We start from the raw sequence: 13,998 nt of genomic DNA, 5'->3' as shown, positions 1-13,998 counted from the left end.
TTCTTGCAGAATCCTGAAGATTTTTCAAGTTTGACTTTAAGTTACTTCTTTATTAAGACTTTGTGTAAAAGGAGAACCCTTTAAGTCAGCTATTTTACAATAACTTCTGACTCAAAAATAGGCAAAAATCATAGTTTTAAGTTCCTAAATTAATAATACTCAAAAGTCGCCACCTCTGCAACTTTACTGTGAGGAACATGCTGACAGATTCTGTGCTGTGTTTGCCTATGAGATGATTTCCTTGAAGTCCCATAATGAGTTGTTTTTGGCAGGATTAATGAGTATTATAATGGTAAATGGATGTTTGCAGCTCAGTTGTGTTCCATCATGGAGTAACATGGGGTTTCTGGTCCCTTGGAGGCCATAATTGGTGGCATTAATGCACTTTTTAATTACACTTCTTGAAAAAAAAATGAATTGGAACCAAAACAAAAGCTAAGTGATCATCTCTCTGCTATTTCGCATGGTGTAAACAGACGACCGTCGTTGCTGCTGATGTCAGTGATTTGAATTATTCTCTTTCGATGGAACATGTGCAGTATATTTTAGTAATATTTGTTTAGAAAAGGCTGCCTTTGCTTTTCCTTATTCTAGATATTAAAATAAACTCACCAAACCTCTGATCTACATTGTAGACAAGTAAGCAATGTACTTGTATTATGAAATTTTATGTTACAGACGCATCTGAAGGTAAACATAAAATCATGGGCTCATCTCTTATGTTTATATCCCCTTCATTTGTTTTCTGCCCCTCAGTGTTAGTGTGTTGAGCAGCAGAAGAACAATTAATTCCCCGAGCTCAATAAATGAACAAAGATACCCTGAGCCATTTTTATTTTTTTCATTTCACACATATATGTGAGAAATTACCAGTAAGTGCTGCTTCAGCAATTCTACCTTTGCAGTATTATGCATGCTTGCGGTCTGTGGTGGCAATCTCCACATTGATCTACAGGACAGCATTTGCAAGGTACAACAGAGAGGGTGGAAAGCATTAGTTCATAGGGTCACATGGCATAAACATGCAATAACATAATTTTGAAATGCATAGTTATTTATAATTTACTTATAGATAACATCAACTATATATTTTTATGGCAATAATATAGTTATTATTTCACTTTTCTATGCTTTTAAATAAAGATGAAAACACTAAAATGCTTGTTTAGGGGAATGCTTGAATTTAACCATGTGTTCACTTTCATGTTCTTGCTGACCCAAGTCACAATGGTGATTATTCCTTATTCCTTAGAGTCCCACATGATGGTGTTTTGTGAATGGGTTATCCATAAGTAATACAGTGCATGGTACAAACATGCCATTGAATCAGTGGCATCTATAAAACAGTACAAGGAATGGGTGCTGTGGAATACTGCTACATTTGTCCGGAATGTCTATCTTAGGCAATGTTCACAGCTTAGATTTGACAGCATTTATGAAAAGAAAGCTTTCTTTCTCAGCTCCCTTTGGCACTAATGGGTCAGTTTGAGTCTAGCTCTTCATCAGCAGCCTTAAATGTCTGGTTCCAGGACTTTCTGGAGTTCTGCAAAGAAAAGTTACATTTTTTTTTAAGGAAGCAAAACTATAAGGAGAAAAAAAAAAGAGAAGCAGTCAAACTAAGCCCCCTCCTTAGCATTTCAGACTTGGGGTGTGTTGAGAGCTTTCAGTGTGTAGTTTTCTAACCACGTTACCTCCTAGGACCAGGACCCAGCCCTGGTTTTATGCGGATCCATTCTCTTGGCGTTCATGATGATTGAGTGTGCTGAAGTTGCTTTGTTTTTCCTTTACGAGAGTGATGATGGTGATTAATTCAGTTGATGCATCATTGTTCCGGCCTCTTTACTTTTGGAGTTTCCACAAAATGTCTTAAAATAACTAGACAGCATTTATATGTGAGAAGTCTGTATGCTTTTGCATATTATCATTCTATCTGTATCTGATGTTGTCTTGTCATCCATGCCATCTAAAAATACCAGAAAAAAGACCAAAATGCATACAAAAACTAAATTTTAAATAGATGTGCATTGCCATATATATATATATTCATATGCACACATATAAAATATAATTTAAAAGACATCCAGAGTACATTAGCTGTAAACAGTTTGCCCTCATTAATGCCTTTCTGACTTTTTCATATTATTTCACGTAAATTGTATAGTATAGCCTCAGTCTCATAATGTTAGTAGTACAAAATATTAATTGCAAATATTTCTTGAGCTATATTTTTCTCAGGAAGTCTATGAAGCAAGAAATGTTACTCATGTTTACAGATTTAAAAGATTCCTAAGTCACACATGCCACACACAAAACAAGAGCTGAGTTCTCCATGACTCTGGTTTGAGCATATGTAACCTATGTAATGGCTATGGAGAACAGTAAAAAAATAATAGCATATCATCAATTGACTTTTTGGATACATTTTTAACAACACTAGTCAATACATAGATGAATGAAATGCATGAATAGGATATTAAAATACCTTATCATTTTAATTGATTTCAGCTATTATCTAACACACATGGCTCACTTGCAAGGAGATGTCAATTCTCACTGAACTTAAGTGAGTTTGAAACCACCCATCTATCTGCGTGGATGCTCAGTTCACTGGAACAGGTCTGGCCAATGTGGAGCTATGAATGAGGTGCACTTCTAAATCCTTGGTGTGTGGGCAGCTGGAACAAGGATGAGTGCCAGAGGGTGAGCTGGCTAAATTTGGAATCCATGCTTAGTCTTTCTACTCATTAGTACCCAGAGGCAAGTAAACTCATTAATTGTGTTTGTGCTTCTGTTTGTTTATATGTAGTATTGTGATAACACTCCTCCTCCAAAAGTTGTTGTAAATGATAAATATTCACTTGAAGCATTTAGTCACTTGCAGTAAGCCTTCATAAATATATCCACTATCATCATTAAGGAATAAGTACCTCTTTCTTGGGGTTGAAAATTATGCAATAGTTATCATCGTACAACTATTGGTTTTTTTAGGACACTCTTATAAAGATACCTGGAAGTAAAATTGAAAGCATTTCTCTCTGTTAACAAGGTTATATTAGGAACATTTACTTTTAAAATTCCAATTTTGTATATCTGTCATAACAGAACATGACCCTAAAATGTCAAAGTATCTCAATAAAGCACTTGGCTGTTTTGTTTTCAGGAAACAATTTTGAAAAAGGTGAATTCTGAAAAAGTAATAAGTATATTAGAACATAATTTATCATAAATGAGGAAAATATATTTCCTCTAAACATAAATGGTAGAGATTTGTGTTTGGAATCTAGCCCTTTGGATTTGAGGCAAGTGCCTCCCCAGTCTTAACCATAGAGGCATCTTCTTTAAAACTGAAGAAAATAATCTTGCCTTGCTGTGACTTTGAATAGTGGTCCACACAAGGTGTTGAGGATGAAGTCTTTGACTTGGCAGGCACATAATGAACTGGGAGCTGTTAAGGGTTTTCATATTTCTTGTCTATGATATGTGTAAATCTTTAATAATGATGCTAATCTATCACTCATAATGTTAACTGTGCAAATTATGCACTATATGTATGTGTGTGTATATATTGCCACATATGACAATTTCATACATACAAATAGTGAATTTTGTTTACTGTATCTCTCACCCCCTCTTATTATCACATTCGTGCCTTTCTGTTGTTTTGTGACCCTCTTATATTAACCAGGACCACAGGCTTGGGAGTGTCTATTGGAGCCCGAAAGCCTTACCACTGGATGCACTACTGAAGTCAAAACCCTACCCTGCTCATCTATTGACTAATGATAGATATTGGGATTATATTATCACTTTTGTATTTTATTATATTATTAACTAGTATTCATAGGTCTTTTTGTTGAGTTAGAAAAAGGGAAAATATTTTCAAGAAACTCAAGTATTTTTGCTAAAAAAAAGTAAGCAAGTGTAGTATTAGGCTATAGTTAAGTGTCTAGAAAAGTGAACCTGACACTTTTTTAAAATAAAAAATGACTTTGATCATCTAACCGTTTTTTGTGTTTAATTTTTTTCAGTTTTTTTTAAAATCATGTGTATGTGTGTCTGTGTGAGTTGCCCACAGGGGCTAGAAGTTGATGTTAGATTGCCCAGGTACTAGATGGACCCGTGATTTTGAACTGCCTGGCACAGGTGCTGCTGACCAAACTCAGGTCTTCTTCAAGAACAGTAGGTGCTTTTAAATGATGGGCCATCTCTCCAGCCCACACCAGCCCTTTTTAATTTAAAATATATTTGTTTAATCCATAGAATTACATGTGAAGAAAATTATAAAATTACGCTCTAGATTTTGGGAGGTTTTGTTGGGGGCTTTTTAAAAATTAACATTAGGCTTTTTAAATTTTTGATAGTTTCATGCCTTATATAAAGTATTTTGATCATATTCTCATCCTACTATGTACAGTTATTCTCCTCATCCTCCTTCAGACATCCTGCCCCTTCCCAGATCCTCCTGTTCTATGTCCTTACTTGCTCGGATCTTACACAGTTAGCCACAGCTGTTGTTCTCCTTTTGTGTTTTCAGCAGCCATCTCACAGTCAAAAGACAGCAATTTCTAGTGATCTTCACCACCTGCCAGCTCTTGTAGCTTTCCCACACTCTGTTCCATGATGTTTCCTGGGCCTTGGAGTGGATGATATAGAGATCTTATCTCAACAATATTAAACTGAAGGAACATTGTATTTCTAATAATATCCTTAGCTATGGATTTTTTGGCCAGGTTTACAGAGCCACGTACGTATCACCTCCTCTGATTTAGGCCTCAGATCAAATACAGAAGCAGTTGGTTACCCCTAAAATAATCATGTCAACTCTTATACCAATGGGCATTCTTGTCTGGCAAATCAGTATTGTAGCACACAGAGTGTACAGCTGGGTGAGATTGTTTTTCTCCCCAAACACCCTGCATGGCACCTGCTGGCACTGTATATGTTAGCCAGTAGGAAGAGAGCCTACAGCTCAGTTCTAATTGATGTCTCTGTGGCACATATTCAAAATGAGTCGTGGCTTTAGCGATAAGATATGACCATATACTTGCAGAAGGCAACAGAGAGCAGTGGCAATGGCCTGTATATTTTGAAAAGTTGTTGTTGGCTCCTGGGCTAACAATTCATAGGGCTGTATCCCACACATGACAACTGCGATTTTGGCTTAAAAATCTACGACCTCTGGAACTAACATTGTCCATCTATGAAGGGCCATTCTATGTAAGCTCCAATATTTATTTTTAGAAACATTTTGTTTAGTTAGCTTTTGGAGTAGAAGGTCCCTAACAGCCTTTTAAATATATCCTTAGTTTTGTTCACTGTCATCTGTACCTCAACTTTCTCCCAATTCCCTGGCCTCATCCCCATTTAAACCTTTCTACCCCCATATTGATCCCTCTATTTTCATATCATACGTGTTTTCTGCCCCTTCAGTTCTCATTCCCTACCCCGTCTCAGAACTCTTTGCTTCCTGGCCATTACAGTCACTTCAAATTAAACACAGAAATCTAAAGATTTGAACCTAAGATTCGCATGAGAAAATAGGGTGCTTGCCACTCTGGGCTTGGGTTACTTCATTCAGTGTAGTGTTTACAAGTTATATTTCATCTCCCCAAAAGTGTTAGTTATACTTTTGTTTTTCATTAGTGCTGGATAGAGTTCCACTCTACAAATGAACTGCTTTGGTTCTGTTCCAAGTCAGTCTGCATGCCTCAACCTCTTAGTGACTGGGTTTGCAGGTATGTGGCATCAAGTCCTCCAACTCTAAGGCTTTATTTATATTTATCCATGGTTTGGAAATCATGGTGTAATATGCAGTTAATTTATATTAAATTAGGTAAGGCCAAGTTTTAGCACATTTTCTCACACAGGATTAGCTTACATGTAACTAACAACCAATACGACCTTGAGCTCATATACTTTATTGTACATTTAGAGTATGCAACTAGAAAATTAAATGCAATGACTTTTGATATTACACAACAAAATTTAAAATGAAATTTATTTGATAAAATATCAGTTTCCTTAAGCTGTTGATAATATCAAATATTTTTTTATTTTTATGATTATAATTGTAACATTTTTTCATTTCCCTTTCTGATCTCTAAATCCTCCCATATACCCCTCCCTACTCTCCTTCAACTTCAAGCCACCTTTTCTTAAACTAGAATCATCCCCAAGAACAATCTATAAAAAATCTCCTTATACTCACAGAGAAGTGTAGTCTTCATGCCCTCAACAAGGAACTTCTCTTTGCCACAAGCAGAAACCACTATAGAAAATCACAACAAACTAAGATGGAGAGTTGTAGAGCCAAGTTCCAATGCACACATCTACAAAACACTCCTGCACACAAGGCTCATGGAGCATTGATGAAGAAGGGGCAAAAAGACTTTAAGAGCCAGAGAACGATGGAGTTTGCTGTGTGATTGTGCCTCCTAGTAACATCACATCAGATTTTAACACATGCAAATTTAAAACAGTAATAACATCCGACTATTGAAATATTTACTAAAGTATAATACAAACAGTCAAGATTTTGTGCTTTATTTTATTTGTCTATTTGGTGTTGTGCCAGTGTGTGTGTGTGTGTGTGTGTGTGTGTGTGTGTGTGTGTGTGTGCATGCAACAGCACAAGTTTAGAGGCTGGACTACTTGTAGTGGTCAGTTTTCCTTTTTCGTTATGTGGGTTCTAAGAATCAAACTCAGATCATTTGGGAGAAATGTGCCTCTTCTCATTGAAACATCTTGCTGTCCCAGTAGTTTTTGGTTTAGTAAAAAAAATGTTGCATGTTATTCTTTTTAATTTTTTTTAAATTAAAATATAATTACATATTTTCCCATCCATTTCCTGTCTCCAGTGCTTCCATGTCCCTCCTTGCTCTCTTTCAAATTCATGACCTCTATTTCTTTAATTGACCTCTATTTCTTTAATTGTTTATATTTATATATATATATATATGCTTTAAATTTATAAGTATAACCTATATGTATTGATCCAGGCTGGCTGGATAATCATTTTGGAAGCTCATCCCTCTAGAAAACTATTTCTCCCATTCTCAGCATTCCTTATTTTCCTATAGTTCTTTGGCTGGCTTTGAAGCTCCACGAGATTTCTCCTTTTGTGTTAACATGCCTGTTGATATAGCCCATGCTCAGGTGTTATTTAGGCAGCCATGTTGATAAGATGTCACAACTATGACTTCCCTGTATCAGGCATTATTTGTTACTGTGACAAATACCTGAGACAACCAGTTTAAAGGATGAAAGGTTTGTTTTGCTATTTTCAGGATGTTAGCTTATGCTTTCTAGCTCCATTGCTTTTGGTCTGTGGTGAGGCAATACATCAAGGAAGGAGAGCAAAGTGGAGAGATCCATGTACCTCTGGTAGGCCAGGGCGCAGAAAGAGACACAAGGAAGTTTCCTAAGATGAGGTGTTGCCTCAGTTGCGTTTAGATGATTTTAGAATCACTAAGTTGTAATCTGAATATCATCAATCAAACACACTAACATTAGTCACACTTTTATTAAATCTATTTGATGTTAATAAAGACTTTAAATTTTATACATAATGTATCAATAAAGGAAAGCCTGGGTGTTTTTGAGGAATAAGCTGAGATCAAAACTATCTTTCTGTCTTGGGGCTTTTTATCCATGTTGGGCATATAATGTATGTTGTGATTCATGGAATATAGATGAGGACAGTTATTTCATTTATTTATTTATTTGCTTTCCAAGGGAATAATGGCCCTGAGCATGGAGCCACACATCTTGCATAAAGGAAGCTTTTAATAAATGCTTGTTGAGTGAATATTGAATATATTTACATAATTGACTATGAGTTGGTGTGATTTCACCACTATAAAATTTAAAATAACATAATTTGGAAACTTTAGAAAATGATTGTGGAAATTAAGAGAAATGTGTATTTTTGTTTGGTTCATGTTACTGAATTTAAAAATCATATCATGTAATTCTATTGGCAGTTTAGATTTGCATCCATCTGACATCTCAAGACTTTCCACCATATAGATAGTGAGGTAGATAAAATTAACTGGTGCATTTTAAGCCCTTGCAACATCCAGAAAATCCTTTTTTTTCCAAAGGCTAAAATAAGAATATGTTTGCCAAAGAATTTGTTGGAAAGATACTCTTACAGACTATTCCTCTGAGTCTTAGTTCACACAGTGCATGACTAGACCATGTGACCATGTTCACAGATGTGTATTCTTATGGTTGCCACTCCTGTATCATGATTGTATTTTCTATTAGTGCTCCTGAATTCCAGATAACTATTTCCTCTTTCATCATAAATGCTCAAAATTCAAGATAAAGAACTATTTACCAGTGTCCCCCCAGACCTAGGTTACTTTTTGTTCATGAGTAAAACCACTTCAAAATAAAACTCATTTGAGGGAAAGTGATCTCAATAAAACAGTTTTCAAGATCATAGGCTTCTCTAGTTTTGTTTTCATTTTGCTCATTTAGGCTTGTGCCCATTTTTTATTGAATTTATTTTGTTTTTGTTGTTGTTGTTCTTTGTCTACTCTCTGAAGAAATTGGGTTATAGATGATCAATAATAATCTCCCCTTTCCTTGTGGCACTGGATGGGAGTCAAAGCTCTGTTAGCATGGAAATATCCAATTATCTGATAAGGTTTATAAAGGGAAGCTTTCACTTAATTTGTCTAATTCACAAACACATCTGACACCACCTATAAACTAATAGCCATATTTATGAATCAGCTAAGTTAAGCATTGAGTAATAACATGCAGTCTGGGAGCTGAATTTAAATTCCTCTTTTAAACTCTCCTCCTACAGTGAGTTATGTGGGTTTTCTTTTTTTTTTTTTTTCCAACAGACCTCTTCTAGCATGCTCTCCTATGAGGATTAGGAAATTCAAATTGTACTTTTCAGCTTAAACAACTCAAAGTCCTCTACTTTCATTATTAGCTCTCTTGCCTTCAGCCCCTGTTTCCAGGACAGTTTCTTCCTCTGGAAACGACACTAAGTGGATGATCCCCAGGGCTCTTCACATCACTCCCTCTAGGAGAGGCCACAGTCGCTGGCTCTCTGTGTCCATCTTAATGACTCCTTTGGGTTGCTGCCATGAGTATACTGTCTCATCACTGTAGCCCCTGTGCTCTGGGCTGCATGAGCTCTGGAGTCCCTTTCTCTTAAAGATTCTGCTGGGAATAGCTGGCAACCTAGATCACTGATGACTGATTTCATTTTTATACCTTCTGAGGAATCAAATAATTTTCCTTCTTTTGAATACTGTATTAATTACTATTTTGAAAAGAGAAAAATACAGATTATTACGGTGGTGTCACCACTAAGTTGGAAGAAAAAAATTGGAAAAAAGTATCTAATTTTTTCCTTTTAATAAGAATGGTGACACCCAAAGGCCCTAGAAATAATCAAGTAAATGTTCATTCTGAGGGTTTTGAGGCTCAACTACACAGCTGTGGTTTAACTCTTGTCGATTATAGGGCAGTCATATAACTTGTTATGTAACTCTAGGTAGTGCCCATGTAATATAAAATGAAGATATTCTAGGCACTAAGTAATCCCAGCTATATGTAGCTGCTATAAACAAGATGAATGGAGGCAAGACAGCAGTGTGATGCCTGTTTTGTGCTTTGTATTCTTCTCAGGATCATTGCTCATCAAGCAACATTTCTAACCTTCCATTTACTTAAGCACTGTAAGAACTACCATTCTATTACACAATTCAGTAACCAAATTCAGTGCTCTTGTCCTGTTCTTCCAAGTTTCTTCTTCAGCATTTAATTTTTATTCTCATACAGGTAAATAAAATTTTAGAATATCCCCTAAAAGTGATATGAAAGTTAAAATTACCTTTAAAGTTCACATAAATTTATCAACCAAATAAATTTTTTCATGCAATAGATTTCATAAATATTAGTTTATTGATCCATGCTTGCCAAGAATTGTTTGGGATCCAGCAAACATAAGATGAACATTATTCTTGAAGATTTCAGTAGTTTCATTGTATTGACAACACCCTACAGGAAGTTAGGCAGATAACACAGAAGCACACAGGATAATAAATCACTTAATAAGATGCCATGTTGGTGTAAGGGTAAAGGAATAGAAACTGACTTAGTGGTGAAGGGAAATTCACTAGAGTAATGATATTTGAACTATAGAACCATGTGTGAGAAAGATCTGTGGATATCAGGTCCAGTACAAAAGCCAAAGATGAAATGGACTTTGGTTTTAAAAGAAGATAAAGAAGGCAAGGTGGTTAGCATCATTGATGTTAAGGGAACCTGGCAGAGCTGGATGCTACATGGCTCAGACTATGTAAGAGTTTGGATCCTATTCAAAATAGAAGAGAAGCTGTTGTAGAATTTAAGAAGAAAAGTGATAAAGTCTGATTTAGGTTTCAAAATATTTTCTAGATACTGTAGGAAAGTAGAGGTTGAATTTCAAGGAATATAAAAAGAGCTATTAGGAGGAATTCACCATTGCAATTTAATACATGATAGTCTAAATTTGTGTGTAAGTAGCAATGTAAATGAAGAACATTGGGCAGATTCTAAACACATTTTGGAGATATATGTAATGGGCATTCTTGACTGGCTTTATATGTGTGTCAGGAAGGGAGCAGCATAAAGCAGTGATGGATATAAAGATACCAGGTGCTCCAGGGCCTGGGAAGACAGCGATGCTATTCCTTGAGACTGGAAAACCTTTCTAAGAACTGCTCTCGGGTTAAGTAAATAAGCATTGAATATTAGCTTGTTTGGTGAAGAATCCTGTGATATGGATCTGAAGATGTACACCAACAGCATATGGATAGTATTTAACATCTGTGTTGTCATAGGGAGAGGAAAAATGAGAATTAAGGTGGCTAGTAATTAATAATAACAGGTAAGTTTACAAAGAAAGTGATTCCTGAATCATTCTGAATCACTGATACATGTTTAGCTTATAACAAAAATCATGTTTCGTATCTGCCAAAAAGGCCGAATCATCTACATTTCTTTTTTTTTTTTTTTTTTTTCCGAATCATCTACATTTCTAATAGTAGTTATAAAAGTCTAAATTTTCTATAGCCTTCCTGATAATTGGCATGATAAATTCTTACTGAGTTTAGCCACTGTGGTAAGGGACATTGGACTGTGCTTCAAGCATGTGTTTCTGCGATGATCATGAATTTGGTTATCTCTGTGCACTCTGACTTGCTTTGTTTACCTTTTTGGAAATTGGGATGGTTTATTTTGTCAACTGGACACAATCTAAAATCACCTGAGAAGAATCTCAATGACATTATGCTGGCCTGGAGTTAGTCTGTGGAGGGATGTCCTATGGGCATGTCTGTTGGGAAGGGATGTCCTATGGGCATGTCTGTGGGGGGGATATCCTGTGGGTATGTCTGTGGGGGGATATCCTGTGGGCATGTCTGTGGGGAGATATCCTGTGGGCATGTCTATGGGGGGATATCCTGTGGACATGTCTGTGGGGGGATATCCTGTGGGCATGTCTGTGGGCAGATGTCCTGTGGGCATGTCTGTGGGGAGATATCCTGTGGGCATGTCTGTGGGGAGATATCCTGTGGGCATGTCTGTGGGGAGATATCCTGTGGGCATGTCTATGGGGGGATATCCTGTGGACATGTCTGTGGGGGGATATCCTGTGGGCATGTCTGTGGGCAGATGTCCTGTGGGCATGTCTGTGGGGAGATATCCTGTGGGAATGTCTGTGGGGATATGTCCTGTGGGCTTGTCTGTGGGGATATGTTCTGTGGGCATGTCTATGGGGATATGTCCTGTGGGCATGTCTGAGGGAAGATGTCCTGTGGGCATGTATATGACAGGATTTCCTAATTACATTAATGCATGTGGGAAGACTCATCATGCGTGGATAACACAATTCCACAGGCAGGGTTTTCTGAGCTCTATGTGTGGAGCTGAGCACAAGTAAGCAATCAACTGAGCACGCACGTGTTCACGTCTCTCATCTTGACATAGATGCAGTGTGACCAGCCCGTCAACTTCCCTCAGCTTTGTCTTCCCTGCTGTGACAGAATATACCCTCAAATTGTAAGCTAAAATAAATATTTTTTTTTTTTACCATATGTGCATTTTCTTTGTGTTTGTTTGATTTCTGGTTTTTTTTTTTTTTCAGGGCATTTTATCACAGCAACTGGAAGAAACCATGACAAATATATTTAAGATGTTTATTCATTTATAATATGTTTGTTTATTTTCTTATTACTATTTTTTAATAGCTTACTTCTTAAACTTTTGGTTACAAATTATCAATTGTATACTTAGCAAGTATTTTCTCCTAGTTTGTCATCTTTCATTCTCTTTATAGCATCAAAAGAAAAAGGGAAATGTTATGGTGGCATTATCCGTGTTGGATAAACATAGAAACAAACCAAATGTTCACCAAAAGGTATCAATTTTTTTAAAAGGTGGTATATCCATAAAATTGAATACTGCACAGCACTGATGAGGAACCTAAAATCATGGGGGAATTCTAAAATCGTTTTACTGAGTCAAAGGAACAGGCAATAATTTGTAGTGTCAGAATATATATTAATAAGTCAGGAAAAGTTGAGAGATGAGGGTAGCTGTTTGTGATGAATAGTCACAGCATTTAGATTGTCATGGAAACTTCACAGTTATATGAATTTGCCAAATATTAACAAATTGCACATTTAAAATATGTTTGATATATTATATGTGAATAATGTCCTAACAAAAAGCAAAAGCAAAAAGTAAAACATATATTTTAAATTTTAGAAGATGGTGTCATTGACTGTTTTAAACAATGTAATATTCTTAGGATGACATGAATATGTTTTTCTTACTTCTGTAAACATAATCAAACTTTCCTTGTGTGGGTAATTGAGTATTTGAGGGCTATAGTGACCCTTTTTTCAATATATGGCAGTGTTGTGGGGGCGATACCCAGCACCCTACACTGCCGTGTTAGATTGAGCCGTTGAGTAGTGGGAGTCCTCTACAGTGCAGCTCTCTACACTCATCTTTTTAATTGTTACCTGAATATTTTATGTGCAGGAAAACTGAAGCTGAATGTTCCTACTATACCAAACCAGTGTATGTTGAGCCACACTGATTATGATTGTTGACCATGTTTTACTTACAAAAACCCACAAAATAAACAAAATCCCTGAGGATTTCATGTGGCTTCACCCAATACTGTTAATTAGCTGAAATTTCTTGCTCTTCAAATTTGTGATATTCCATAAAACCATACTATTATTTCTAAAGTTTATCCTAAATGGTTATTATATAATCCACTAATGAAGCCATAGTAATTGAGAACACATTTTAGGAGGAATTTGAGATGCTACAGTAAAGTGATAATTTAAAATATTTGTTAAGCTTTCTCAAAATCAGAAATCAATATTAGTATTGAAATTGTTTACTGTATTATAAAATCCTATTTTTAAGCAACTATTTATAACACCCCAATATTTGAAACAGATGTATATGCATTTATGGAAAGAATGTAAAAAAATGCACTGTGCCAGTAGTCTTAAAATGCAGCCTCAGTAACACAACAAAAACAATTACATACATATTTCTTCCCCTGGAGGGAGGGGAGGTTCTAGTGTATAGATTCAAACTAAACAAACTGTGCATTTCCTACAGCCAGCTGAATCCAAATGACCTCTCCTTTGAAAATGAAACCCACATAATTTCTCTACAGCCTCTGATAATAGGAATTATCTTTTCTTCATATTAGCTATATTGTTTATTTTATTCAGTACAAGTTGCAAATTTAGCATGTTCAGCATGTATCTACGAACCACAATAAAATACTCCCTGGCATTCAAGGCTGACTCTTTTGTATGTAGGAACCCTACTGAGTTGTGAATACCCATTAAAAATGTCCCTCTAAATGACTATAATGACAGAGAAGTTGAGTAGTCAGTGAAATTTTCTATTATTTTATTTTGTGTGTATTTTCATTAATAATTTATTGATATAAAAGAT

At 35.9% G+C, this 13,998-nt stretch overlaps 1 long non-coding RNA gene across 1 annotated transcript; it reads right to left on the bottom strand.

Annotated features, from left to right (window-relative positions):
• Positions 1-738: 738 nt before the first annotated feature.
• On the bottom strand, positions 739-6,270 carry LOC121827184 (uncharacterized). The gene is made up of 4 exons (XR_013049034.1): positions 6,209-6,270; positions 4,480-4,633; positions 1,692-1,963; positions 739-949 (listed from the first exon to the last, which is right to left on the bottom strand). It is a non-coding gene; the product is annotated as an uncharacterized LOC121827184 (long non-coding RNA).
• Between the last annotated feature and the right edge of the window lie 7,728 nt (positions 6,271-13,998).

The sequence above is a fragment of the Peromyscus maniculatus genome, chromosome 2 (genome assembly GCF_049852395.1).
Source record: "Peromyscus maniculatus bairdii isolate BWxNUB_F1_BW_parent chromosome 2, HU_Pman_BW_mat_3.1, whole genome shotgun sequence".
In the NCBI taxonomy this organism is placed as follows: Eukaryota; Metazoa; Chordata; class Mammalia; order Rodentia; family Cricetidae; genus Peromyscus; species Peromyscus maniculatus.
This window is presented reverse-complemented; position numbering and strand designations above follow the sequence as displayed.